At 47.0% G+C, this 12934-nt stretch overlaps 1 protein-coding gene across 3 annotated transcripts in view; it reads right to left on the minus strand.

Annotated features, from left to right (window-relative positions):
• Arf6 (ADP-ribosylation factor 6) overlaps positions 1 to 12934 on the minus strand; it is a 273142-nt gene that overhangs the window by 28176 nt on the left and 232032 nt on the right. The window lies entirely within an intron of this gene.

Here is a 12934-nt window from a genome sequence, read left to right on the forward strand (position 1 = left end):
CCAGAACAGCTGTTGTTAGCAACTAGAGCCAGCTAAGCAGCAGCAACTGTAGCCAGCTGTTGTTGTTAACTAGAAATAGCCAAGCTGTTAAGCTAACCAGAATAGCTGAGTTGAGCAGCAACCAGGAAGCAACAGCAGTCCAGAGCGCAGCAGCAATCCAGGGCCAGCAGCAGCAACTGTAGCCAACAGTTAAGCAACTAGGAATAAATATGCTGTTAAACTGTAGCCAACAGCAGCAACTAGAGTTAGCTTAAGTGAGCAGCAACCAGAAATAAAGCAGCTTATGCCAACCAGAAGCAAATGTTAAACTGTAGCCAGCAGCAACTGTAGCTGTTAAGCTAACCAGCTGTTACAACCAGAATGAGCAGCAGCAACCAGAAGCAACAGCAACCAGGCCATATGTTAACCAGGCAAACAGCAGCAACTAGAATAGCCATGTTAAATCCAGGAAATAGCTACAGCAGCAACTATTAGAAGCAGCAGCAACTAGGAAGCCAATGTTGTTAAACTAGAAGAAGCAGTTATAACCAGGTAAAGCCATAGCAGCAGTTGTTAAATCAGGGAAGCAACAGTGAACTAGAAATAGCTGTTGTTGTTAACCAGAAGCCAACAGCATAAATCAGGAGCAGCAGCAGCAACTAGAAGCAGCAGCAACTAGAGCTATGTTAGTAACTAGAAGAATGAGCAGCAGCACCAGAAGCAATACAGCAACTAGAAGCAGCAGCAGCAAACTGTAGCCAAACAGCGCAGCAACTAGAAGCAATAAGTGGCAACCAGTAGCCAAACAGCAGCAAACTGTAGCCAGCTGTTGTTAACTATTAGAAGCAGCAGCAGCAGCAATCCAGCTGTTAAGGTTAAACCAGAAGCAACAGCAGCAACTAGGAAGCAACAGCAGCAACTAGAATAGCCAGCAGCACCAGAAGCAGCAGCAACAACCAGAAGCAGCAGCAGCAACTAGAAGCAGAAGCAGTAAACTGCGCCAGCAGCGTTAAATCAGAAGAAGCAGTTATAACCAGAAGCAGCAGCAATAACTATAGGCTAAGTATTGTTAACCAGAAGCAGAAGCAGCAACTATGAAGCAGCACAGCAACTAGAAGCAGCAGCAGCAACTGGTAGCTGTTAAGCAGCAATCCAGTAGCCAGTTATGTTAAATCCAGCTAAAGAGCAGCAACTAAAGAAGCATGTTAACCAGAAGCAACAGCAGCAACCAGAAGCCAACAGCAGCACTCCAGGAAGCAACAGCAGCACCTAGAAGCAACAGCAGCAACTAGAAGCAACAGCAGCAACTAGAAGAAGCTACAGCAACTAGAAGAAGCAGCAGCAACCAGAAGCAACAGCAACTAGAAGCCAGCTAAGGCAGCAACCAGTAGCCTGCAGCAGCAACTAGAAGCCAATGAGCAGCAACCAGCCAGTGTTGTTAACCAGAAATAACAGCAGCAACTAGAAGCAGCAGCAGCAACCAGGCTGTTGTTGTTAACCAGAAGCCAGCAGCAGCAACTGATAGCTGCTAAGCAAAGCAACTGTCACAGTGAAAGCAGAAAGAACTACGTGCTAAGCAGCAGCAACTACAGAAGCAGCAAGCAGTGGAATCAGCCAGCAGCAGCAACTAGAAGCAGCAGCAGCAACCAGAGCAGCAGTGGCAGCAACCAGGAAGCAGCAGCAGCAACCAGTAGCTGCAGCAGCAACTAGAAGCAGCAGCAGCAACCAGAAGCAGCAGCAGAACAACTAGAAGCATAAGGCGCAACCACAGCTGTTACAACAGGCGCTGTTAAGCAGCAGCAACTGTAGCCAAACAGCAGCAAACTATAAGCAACAGCAATAGCAAATGCTACTGTTAAGCAGCAACAATAGCTGTTGTTATAACTGTAGCTGTTGCTTTGGCAACCAGAAGCAACAGCAGTAACCATACAACAGCAGCAACCAGAAGCTGTTAAGCAGCAACCAGAAGCCAACAGCAGCAACCATAAGCAGCAGCAGCAACTGTAGCCGTTACAGCGCACCTGTGAAGCAACAGCAGCAATCAGCCAAGTTAACCAGAAGCCAAATACAGCAACTTCGCTGTTACAGTAACTACGCTGTTGTTGTTAACTGGCCGCTGCTACATAAATCCAGAAGCAAACAAGGTTAAATCCAGCCAACAGCAGCAAATCCGTAGGCCAAATACAGCAACTAGAAGCAACAGCAGCACCAGAAGCATATATAACCAGGAAGCAGCAAGAGCAATCCGTAGCCAAGTACAGCAACCAGTAGCTGTTAAGCAAAGAATATGGGGTTATATGTTGTTAACCAGAAGCTAAGCAGCATAACCAGCTGTTACAGTAACCAGTAGCCAGCAGCAGCAACCAGTAGCCAGCGCAGCACCAGAAGCTGTTGTTAAGCAAACTGCAGCTGTTGTTACGAACCAGAACTGTTAAGTGTTAAATTGGTGGTACTAAGGCAGCAGCAAACTGGTAGCTGTTGTTGTTAAATATAAAGGTTGTTAGCAGCAACCAGAAATAGCAGCAGCAACTGTAGCTACAGCGTTAACCAGCTAAAAGCGGCATAACGAGAAGAAGTGGCAGCAATCAGAAGCATATGTTAACCAGAAGCCAAACAGCAAGCAATCTTAGAAGCAAACAGCAGCAACCAGAAGCCAACAGCAGCAATCCAGAAGCAGCAGCAGCAACCAGAAGCCGTTGTTGTTGGAATCAGCCGTTGTTGTTAACCGAAACAGCATGGTGCAACTAGAAGCAACAGCAGCAACCAGAAGCAGCAGTAACTAGAGCCAGCAGCAGCAACTGGTAGGCTGGCAGCAGCAATAGAAGCCATACAGCAACTAGAAGCAAGTACAGCAACTGGTAGCCAACAGCAGCAACTATGCAGCTGTTAAGCAGCAAACTATACAAACAGCAGCAACCAGAAGCAACAGCAGCAACTAGAATGGCAGCAGCAACCAGAAGCAGCAGCAGCAAATCCGGTAAACAGCTGTTGTTAAACTATAGCCAACAGCAGCAACCAGAAGCAGCAGCAGCAACTGGTAGCTGTTGAGCAGCAATCCAGAAGAAGCTACAGCAGCAGCAACTAGAAGCAGCAGCAGCAACTATAGCCGCAGCAGCAGCAACTAGAGGCTAAGCAGCAGCAGCAAACTGTAGCTGGAGCAGCAGCAACTAGAAGCAGCAGCAGCAACTAGAAGCTGTTATGCTGTTAACCAGCTGTTATACAGCAATCGTAGCTGTTGTTATAACCAGCTGTTGTTGTTAACCAGCCATAAGCAGCAACCAGGTAGCCGTTGCTGTTAAACTGGTAGCTAGCTGTTAAGCAACCAGAAGCAACAGTTAAACTGGTGAAGCATGTTAGCAACCAGCTGCTGTTGGCAGCAGCAACTAGAAGCTGTTAAGCTGTTGTTGTTGTTAAACTAGAAGCAGGAGCAGCAACCAGAAGCAGCAGCAGCAACTGGTAGCTATACAGCAACTAGAAGCAGCAGCAGCAACTAGAAGCAACAGCAGCAACTAGAAGCAAGCAACAACAGCAACTAGGAAGCAACAACAGCACCAGGTAGTTTAAGTTGCTGTTAAACTATACAACAGCAGCAACTATACAACAGCAGCAACTGGTAGCTGCAAAGCAAGCAAGCAGAAGCAGCAATCATAAGCAGCAGCAGCAACTATGCTGTTAAGCGAGCAACCAGAAGCACAGCAGCAACTGTAGCTATATAAACTATAAGCAACAGCAAACTATACAAACAGCAGCAATTCAGAAAACAGCAGCAGCAAACTGTAGCCGTTGTTGTTGTTAAACTGGTAGAACAGCAGCAGCAAATCCGGTAGCTGTTGTTGTTAAAACTGCAGCTGTTATAACCAGACGCAGCAGGTTAACCAGCTGCTGCTACAAATCCAGGCTGTCGTTGTTGTTAACCAGAGCCAAACAGCATAAACTGCAGCTGCTGTTGGTTAAATCATATTTGTTGCTGTTGTTAAACTATGGTGCTGTTGTTGTTGTTAACCAGCCAAGTTGCTGTTGTTAACCAGAAGCAGCAGCAGCAGCAACCAGAGCTACAGCAGCAACCAGGAAGCCACTGTTGCAACCAGTAGGCCAATGAAGTGAGCCACCAGAATTAGAAGCAGCAGCAGCAACTAGAAGAAGCAGCAGCAGCAACTAGAAGCAACAGCAGCAACTAGAAGCAGCAGCAACTAAAAGCAGCAGCAGCAACTAGAAGCAGCAGCAACTAGAAGAAGGAGCAGCAGCAACTAGAAGCAACAGCAGCAACTAGAAGTAGCAGCAGCAACCAGAAGCAACAGCAGCAACTAGAAGAAGCAGCAGCAACTAGAAGCAGCAGCAACTAGAAGCAACAGCAGCAACTAGAAGCAGCAGCAGCAACTAGAAGCAGCAGCAGCAACTAGAAGCAGCAGCAGCAACTAGAAGCAGCAGCAGCAACTAGAAGCAACAGCAGCAACTAGAAGCAGCAGCAGCAACTAGAAGCAACAGCAGCAACTAGAAGCAGCAGCAGCAACTAGAAGCAGCAGCAGCAACTAGAAGCAACAGCAGCAACTAGAAGCAACAGCAGCAACTAGAAGAAGCAGCAGCAGCAACTAGAAGAAGCAGCAGCAGCAACTAGAAGAAGCAGCAGCAGCAACTAGAAGAAGCAGCAGCAACTAGAAGCAGCAGCAACTAGAAGCAGCAGCAGCAGCAACTAGAAGCAACAGCAGGAACTAGAAGAAGCAGCAGCAACTAGAAGCAACAGCAGCAACTAGAAGCAACAGCAGCAACTAGAAGCAGCAGCAGCAACTAGAAGCAGCAGCAGCAACTAGAAGCAACAGCAGCAACTAGAAGAAGCAGCAGCAACTAGAAGCAGCAGCAGCAGCAACTAGAAGCAGCAGCAGCAACTAGAAGCAGCAGCAGCAACTAGAAGCAGCAGCAGCAACTAGAAGCAGCAGCAGCAACTAGAAGCAGCAGCAGCAACTAGAAGCAGCAGCAGCAACTAGAAGCAACAGCAGCAACTAGAAGCAACAGCAGCAACTAGAAGCAGCAGCAGCAACTAGAAGCAACAGCAGCAACTAGAAGAAGCAGCAGCAACTAGAAGCAGCAGCAGCAGCAACTAGAAGCAGCAGCAGCAACCAGAAGCAACAGCAGCAACTAGAAGCAACAGCAGCAACTAGAAGAAGCAGCAGCAGCAGCAACTAGAAGCAGCAGCAGCAACTAGAAGCAGCAGCAGCAACTAGAAGCAGCAGCAGCAACTAGAAGCAGCAGCAGCAACTAGAAGCAGCAGCAGCAACTAGAAGCAGCAGCAGCAACTAGAAGCAACAGCAGCAACTAGAAGCAACAGCAGCAACTAGAAGCAACAGCAGCAACTAGAAGCAACAGCAGCAACTAGAAGAAGCAGCAGCAACTAGAAGAAGCAGCAGCAACTAGAAGCAACAGCAGCAACTAGAAGAAGCAGCAGCAGCAACTAGAAGCAGCAGCAGCAACTAGAAGCAGCAGCAGCAACTAGAAGCAGCAGCAGCAACTAGAAGCAGCAGCAGCAACTAGAAGCAACAGCAGCAACTAGAAGAAGCAGCAGCAGGAACTAGAAGAAGCAGCAGCAGGAACTAGAAGCAGCAGCAGCAACTAGAAGCAGCAGCAGCAACTAGAAGCAGCAGCAGCAACTAGAAGCAGCAGCAGCAACTAGAAGCAGCAGCAGCAGCAACTAGAAGCAGCAGCAGCAACTAGAAGCAGCAGCAGCAACTAGAAGCAGCAGCAGCAACTAGAAGCAGCAGCAGCAACTAGAAGCAACAGCAGCAACTAGAAGCAACAGCAGCAACTAGAAGCAACAGCAGCAACTAGAAGCAGCAGCAGCAACTAGAAGCAGCAGCAGCAGCAACTAGAAGCAGCAGCAGCAACTAGAAGCAGCAGCAGCACTGTTGTTGTTAAACTTTGAAGCTAGCCAGCAGCAGCAACTAGAAGAAGCAAGTGTTGTTAACCAGGAAATTAGCCTGTTGTTAACCAAATAGCCATAAGCAGCAACCAGGAAGCAACAGCAAAAGCAACTAGAAACAGCAGCAGCAACCAGAAGCATAAGAGCAGCTAAACTGTAGCTGTTGTTATGCCAACCAGAAGCAACAGCAGCAACTATAGCCAAATAGCAGCAACCAGAAGAAGCAGCAACAATAGCTGTTAAGTTAACTATAGCTGTTGTTGTTGTTAACCAGAGCCAGCTTGCAGCAGCAACTGTAGCCAAGTTGTTACAACCAGAAGCAACAGCAGCAACTGGCATTGTTAAGCAGCAACCAGGTACTAGCTGTTGTTGAGCAACTGTAGCCAGCTACAGCAGCAATCACAGAAGAAGCAGCAGCAGCAACTAGAAGAAGCAGCAGCAGCAACCAGAAGCAACAGCAAACTAGAAGCAGCAGTTGTTAAACTAGTAAATGTGTATGAGCAGCAACTAGAAGCAACAGCAACCAGAAGCAACAGCAGCGCAACCAGAATAAACAGCAGCAACCAGGTAGCCAGCCAGCAGCAGTGAACTAGAACAGCTTGTTACAGCAACCAGCTAATGGTTAAGCAACCAGAAGCAGCAGCAACTGTAGCTGTTAAGCAAGCAACCATAGCTGTTAAGTTGTTCAGAATGAGCAGCAGCAACTAGAAGCAACAGCAGCAACTAGAAGAAGAGCAGCAAACTAGAAGCAACAGCAGCACCGGCATACTGTTGGCAACCAGAAGCAGCAGCAACTAGAAGCTAAATGTTGTTAACCAGAAGAAGCAGCAGCAACCAGGCTGTTATGTTGTTGTTAACCAATAGAAGCCAAACAGAAGCTGAACTAGAAGCTTGTTGCAACCAGAACAACAGCAAACAACCAGAGCAGCAGCAGCAACTGGTGGCCAGCAGCAATCCAGCAGGCCGTTAAAAGGCAACTAGGAATAATGAGCAGCATAATAAATAGCCAAACAGCAGTTAACCAGAATACAAACAAGCAACTAGAAGTTAAGCAACCAGAAGCAACAGCAGCAACTAGAAGCAGCAGCAACTATAAACAGCAGCAGCAGTTAAATCAGAATAAACATCAGGAACTAGAAGAAGCAGCAGCAACTATAGCTGTTAAGCAAGTGCCAACTATAGAAGCACCAGTTACAAACTGGTAGCCAAACAGCATAACCAGCCAACAGCAGCAACCAGAAGAAGCAGCAGCAATCAGTAGCCAGCAGCAGCAACTGTGAAGCCAGCAGCAGCAACCAGAAGCAACAGCATAACTAGGAAGCAACAGCAGCAACTAGGAAGAAGCAGCAGCTAACCAGAAGCAGCAACAACCAGCTGTTAAAAGGCAACTAGAAGCAGAAGCAGCAACTAGAAGAGCAGCAACTAGAAGCAGCAGCAGCAACTGTAGCTGTTGTTAAGCAACCAGAAGCAACAGCAGCAACTAGAAGAAGCATGTTAACTAGAAGAACAGCACCAGGAAGCAACAGCAGCACTCAGAAGCAACAGAGCAGCAACTAGAAGCAACAGCAGTTAACTAGAATAGCTGAGCATAACTAGGAAGAAGCAGCAGCAACTAGAAGCAACACTTATAACTCAGCCAGCCATGTTATGCTAACCATAGCTGTTGGCAACCAGAAGCAACAGCAGCAACTATAGCCACAGCAACCAGCTGTTAAGCAGCAACTAGAAGCAACAGCAGCAACTAAATAGCTTTTACAGCAGGAACCAGTAGCTGTTGCGCAGGAACCAGAAGGCATACAACCAGAAGCAACAGTGTTAACCAGAAGCAAATGTTGTTAATCAGGAAGGCCAGCTGTTGTTGAGCAACTGGTAGCTGTTAAGTTGTTAAACTAGAAGCAACAGCAGCAACTAGAAGCACTGTACAGCAAACTGGTAAAGCACCACAGCAACTAGAAGCTAATTGTTATAACCAGAAGCAGTAGCAGCAACTAGAATAGCTGTTGTTGTCAACCAGAAGCAAACAGCAGCAACTGTAGCTGTTGAAAGCAGCAACTGTAGCTGTTAAGTTGTTAACCAGAAATGTTACAGCAGCAACTGTAGCCAAGCAACAGCAGCAACTAGAAGCAACAACAGCAACCATTAGCAACAACAGCACTGGTAGCTGTTAAGCAGCAAACTATACAAATAAAAGCAGCAACTATAAGCAAATAAGCAGCAACCAGAAGCCATGTTAGTTAACTAGAAGCTAAGTTGTTGTTAAAGCAACCATAAGCAGCAGCAGCAACTACAAGCAGCAGCAGCACCAGAAGCAGCAGCAGCAACCAGAGCCAGCAGCAACTATACAAACAGCAGCAACCATACAAACAGCAGCAACCAGAGCAGCAGCAACTAGGCTGTTACAGCAGCAACCAAATTATGATAGCAACCAGGCTGTTACAGCAACCAGAAGCAGCAGCAACCAGACGCGTTGTTGCGCAACCAGAAGCAGCAGCAACTAGAAGCAGCAGCAGCAAACTGGTAGTAGCTGTTGTTGTTAACCAGAAGCAAATATGGTTAAACTAGAAGCAAATACAGCAACTGGTAGGCCAGCAGCAGCAATCCAGCTGTTAAAAGTGGTGCAGCAAACTGTAGCTGTTGTTGTTGTTAACCAGAAGCCAGCAGCAGCAGCAACTGTAGCCGTTATGTTAAGGCAACCAGGCCACCGTTGCTAAACTGGTAGCCAACATGCGCGTTGCAACTGCAAACAGCTAGTTGTTAAATACAGCTGTTGTTAAGCAAATCCGTAGCTGTTGTTGTTAACCAGGAGTTGTTGTTGTTAAACTGGTGTAGCTGCTGTTGTTAACCAGAATAAATGTTGTTGAACCAGAAGCAAATACCGAGCAGCAACTAGAAGCAATGTTGTTAACCAGGAACAGCAGCAACTAGAAGCAACAGCAGTAACTGTAGCTGTTGTTAACCAGAAGCAGCAGCAGAAAGTAACTGTAGCCAGCAGCAGCAACTAGGAAGCCAACAGCAGCAATCAGGAAGCAGCAGCAGCAGCAACCAGCCATGTTGTTAACTAGAAGCAGTTAAGCAGCAACCAGAAGCAGCAACAGCAACTGTAGTTGAGCAGCAGCAGCAACTAGAAGCTACAGCAGCAACCAGCCATGAGCAGCAACTAGAACCAGCAACAGCAACCAGAAGCAGCAGCAGCAACCAGGAAGCAGCAGCAGCAACTAGAAGCCAATACAGCAACTAGAAGCAAACAGCAGCAACCGTAGCCAAACAGAGCAACTAGAAGCAGCAGCAGCAGCAACTAGGTAGCTGCTATATAGCTAGCAACCAGAAGCAGTTGTTAAACTATAGCTGTTGTTGTTAAATCCAGGGCTGTTGGCAGCAACTAGGCACTGTTGCTAAACTGTAGCCAACAGCAGCAACCAGGCTGTTGCTAAACTATGAAGCCAAATTGTTGTTAAACTATAGCTGCTGTTGGCAACCAGAAGCATGCTGTTGTTGTTAACCATACAAGCAGCAGCAACTGGTAGCTAACAGCAGCAGCAACCAGTAGCCAGGCTGTTGTTAAAACTATAGCCTGTTGTTAAACTGTAGTCAAACAGCAAATAACCATAGCCAAGTTAAGTGTTAAATCAGGAAGAAGCATGTTGTTAACTAGCTAGCCACATGTTAACCAGTGGAATAGCTGGAAGAAAATGTTAACCAGGAATAAAATTTTTGCTGTTACAACCAGAGCCAAATACATAACCAGAAGCAGCAGCAGCAACCAGAAGCAGCAGCAGCAACCAGGAAGCAACAGCAGCAACCAGAAGCCAACAGCAGCAACCAGGCCAACAGCAGTTAACTAGGAAGAAGCTGTTGTTAAGCAACCAGAAGCAACAGCAGCAACCAGAAGCAGTTGGCGCAACCAGAAATGAGCAGCAGCAAACTGGTAGCTATATAGCAAACTGTAAAGAATGAGCAGCAGCAAACTAGGAGCAACAGCAGCAACCAGAAGCAGCAGCAGCAACTGGTGAAGCAACAGCAGCAACTAGTCAAATAAGGTTAAACTAGAAGAAACAGCATAACCAGAAGCAGCAGCAACCGTGGTAAGCCAAATAGCAGTAACTAGAAGAAGCAGCAGCAACTATAGCCAAGCAGCGCAGCAACCACAGAAGCAAACAGTTATGAACCAGGAAGCAGCTTATAGCAGCAGCAACCATAGCCAACAGCAGCAACCAGAGCAGCAGCAGCAACTGGTAGCTACTGTTAAGCAACTGGTAGCCATAAGCGTTAAATCCAGAAGAATGAGCAGCAGCAATTAGAAGCAACAGCAGCAACTGGTAGCTGTTAAGTTGCTAAATCAGAAGCAAACAGCAGCAACTAGAAGCCAACAGCAGCAACCAGAAGCAACAGCATGCAATCCAGAAATAGCTTGTTAGCAAACTAGAAGCAGCAGCAACTAGAAGCAACAGCAGCAACTTAGAAGAGCTGTTGGCAACCAGTAGCTGTTGCTGCAGCAACCAGAAGCAAATGTTGTGAACTAGAAGAAGCAGCAGCAACTGTAATGTTGTTAAGCAACCAGAAGCCAAACAGCAGCAACCAGGAAGCCAAATGTTAAGCAACCGGTAGCCGTTAAGCTGTTAAACTGGTAGCCAAATTGTTGTTAACCAGAAGAAGCAGCAGCAGCAACTAGAAGTATGTTGTTAACCGTAGCCCGCAGCAGCAACCAGTAGCTAAACAGCAGCAACCAGAAGCAACAGCAGCAACTAGAAGAAGCTGTTATAAATTCAGAAGCAGCAGCAATAACTATAGCTGTTGTTAAGCAACTAGAAGCAGAAGCAGCAACTCAGCTGTTGTTGTTAACCAGCTGTTGTTGTTAACCAGAAGCAGCAGCAGCAAACGGTAGCCAACATAAGCAACTAGAAGAAGCCAGCAGCAACTGGTAGCCAAACAGCCGCAAACGGTGGAAGCAATCATGCTGTTAACTCCAGAAGCAACATACAGCAACTAGAAGCCACTGTTAAGCAACCAAAGAAGCAGCAGCACCAGAATAGCTGTTATAACCAGAAGCCAACAGCAGCAACTAGAGCAGCAGCAGCAGCAACCAGAAGCAGCAGCAGCAACCAGAAGCCAAATGGAAAGCAGCAACTGAAGCAGCAGCAGCAAATCCAGAAGCAATAGCAGTAATTATAGGCCAAGCAGCAGTTGTTAACCAGCTACAGCATAACCGTAGCTGTTGTTGTTAACCAGAAGCAGCAGCAGCAACCAGAAGCAGCAGCAGCAACCATAGCCAACAGCAGCAAATCCGTAAACAGCTGTTGCTAAGGAACCAGCCGTTGGCAGCAACCAGCCAGCGTTACAAACTGTAGCCAACAGCAGCCAACTAGCCAAACAGCAGCAACTGGTAGTCAGCTGTTATGCAGCAACTATGAAGAAGCAGCAGCAGCAACTAGTTGCGCCGTTAAGTTATAACCAGGAAGCAACAGCAGCAACTAGAAGCATCAGCAGCAACCAGAAGCATCAGCAGCAACTAGAAGCATCAGCAACTATGTAGCCAGTAAAGGCACCAGGCCAGCTGTTGTTGGCAACTAGAAGCAACAGCAGCAACCAGAAGCAGCAGCAGCAACTGTAGCCAAATATACAACTAGAAGCAACAGCAGCAACTAGGAAGAAGCAGCAGCAACTAGAAGCCAGCAGCAAACTAGAAGCAACAGCAGGAACTAGAAGCAATAAGTGTTAAATCAGGAATAACAGCAACAACTCAAATAGGCTTACAGCAACTAGAAGCAGCAGCACCAGAAGCAGCAGCAGCAACTATAGCTAAACAGCAGCAACTAGAAGCAACAGCAGCACTAGAAGAAGCAGCAGCAACTAGAAGCACGCAGCAACTAGAAGAAGCAGCAGCAACCAGAAGCAACAGCAGCAACTAGAATAGCTACAGCAACTAGGCTAAACATTGTTGTTAACTAATACAGTGCAACCAAAGCTGCTGCTACAACTATAAAATAGCAACAGCAGCAACTAGAAACAGCTGCAACTAGAAACAGCAGCAGCAACTAGAAGCAACAGCAACTAGAAACAGCAGCAACTAGAAACAGCAGCAACTAGAAACAGCAGCAACTAGAAACAGCAGCAAGAAACAGTAGCAAGAGCAAGAAGCAACAGTAAGAACCCAGCAACAGCACCACCACCAACAGCAGCACCACCACCACCAGCAGCACCACCACCACCAGCAGCACCACCACCACCAACAGTAGCAACAGCAGCACCACCAGCAGTGCCACCTCCACCAGCAGCAACACCTCCACCAGCACCATCACCGGCAGCGGCACCAGCAGCAGTAGGACCACCACCAGCAGCACCACTACCAGCAGCAGTAGCAGCACCAGCAGGATGTACACGTGGACTGGACTCACTAATACAAGTCTGGCTCACAGAGTGAACCAATACATGACACACTCCCACTATCTGGTCCACTCACATGTGATAATGTCTATTATTGCTGTACTGCTGTTTCTTCAGCCGGCTCCATTACTACACTGACCACTAACTTCCTTCCAGGAAACCAAGAATGTTTCTACATCTCAAGTGCTAGTTCTCAGCCCACTCTATGAGCCTCGCCTACTACTAAAGAGTCCTCTCCACACATAACAACATACTCCTCTTCCTCTGGCTCCACTATAATAGGCTCCATTCTCATGTGTGTGTGTATTAGATAATGGTCTTGGTGGAGGAAACAACTAACGATAATGATACTAGGTGCTGCATGTGTTGTATAAACTGGTTGGTAAAAAAGAGTGAGAAGAACTTGCAATGTTGATGAATACGACACTTGTGCAACTATATTGTTGTAATTTTTTGCCTGCACAGCAGGTTTCTTCCGGTGAATACAATGGCAACTTCTATACAGTAGACAGTAAAAGAAGGAAAACTTCGTGGATGTTTGGCTCCTTAGCCTTGATAGGTGTTCAGTTCCCCGGCCTTGACAGCAGGTGTTCTGTCTCTTAATGAACATCAGAGGCATGAGGATGAAGACTTGCATAGCGGAGGCCGAGGTGTGATGCACCA

The sequence above is a fragment of the Cherax quadricarinatus genome, chromosome 22 (assembly GCF_038502225.1).
Source record: "Cherax quadricarinatus isolate ZL_2023a chromosome 22, ASM3850222v1, whole genome shotgun sequence".
NCBI lineage: Eukaryota > Metazoa > Arthropoda > Malacostraca > Decapoda > Parastacidae > Cherax > Cherax quadricarinatus.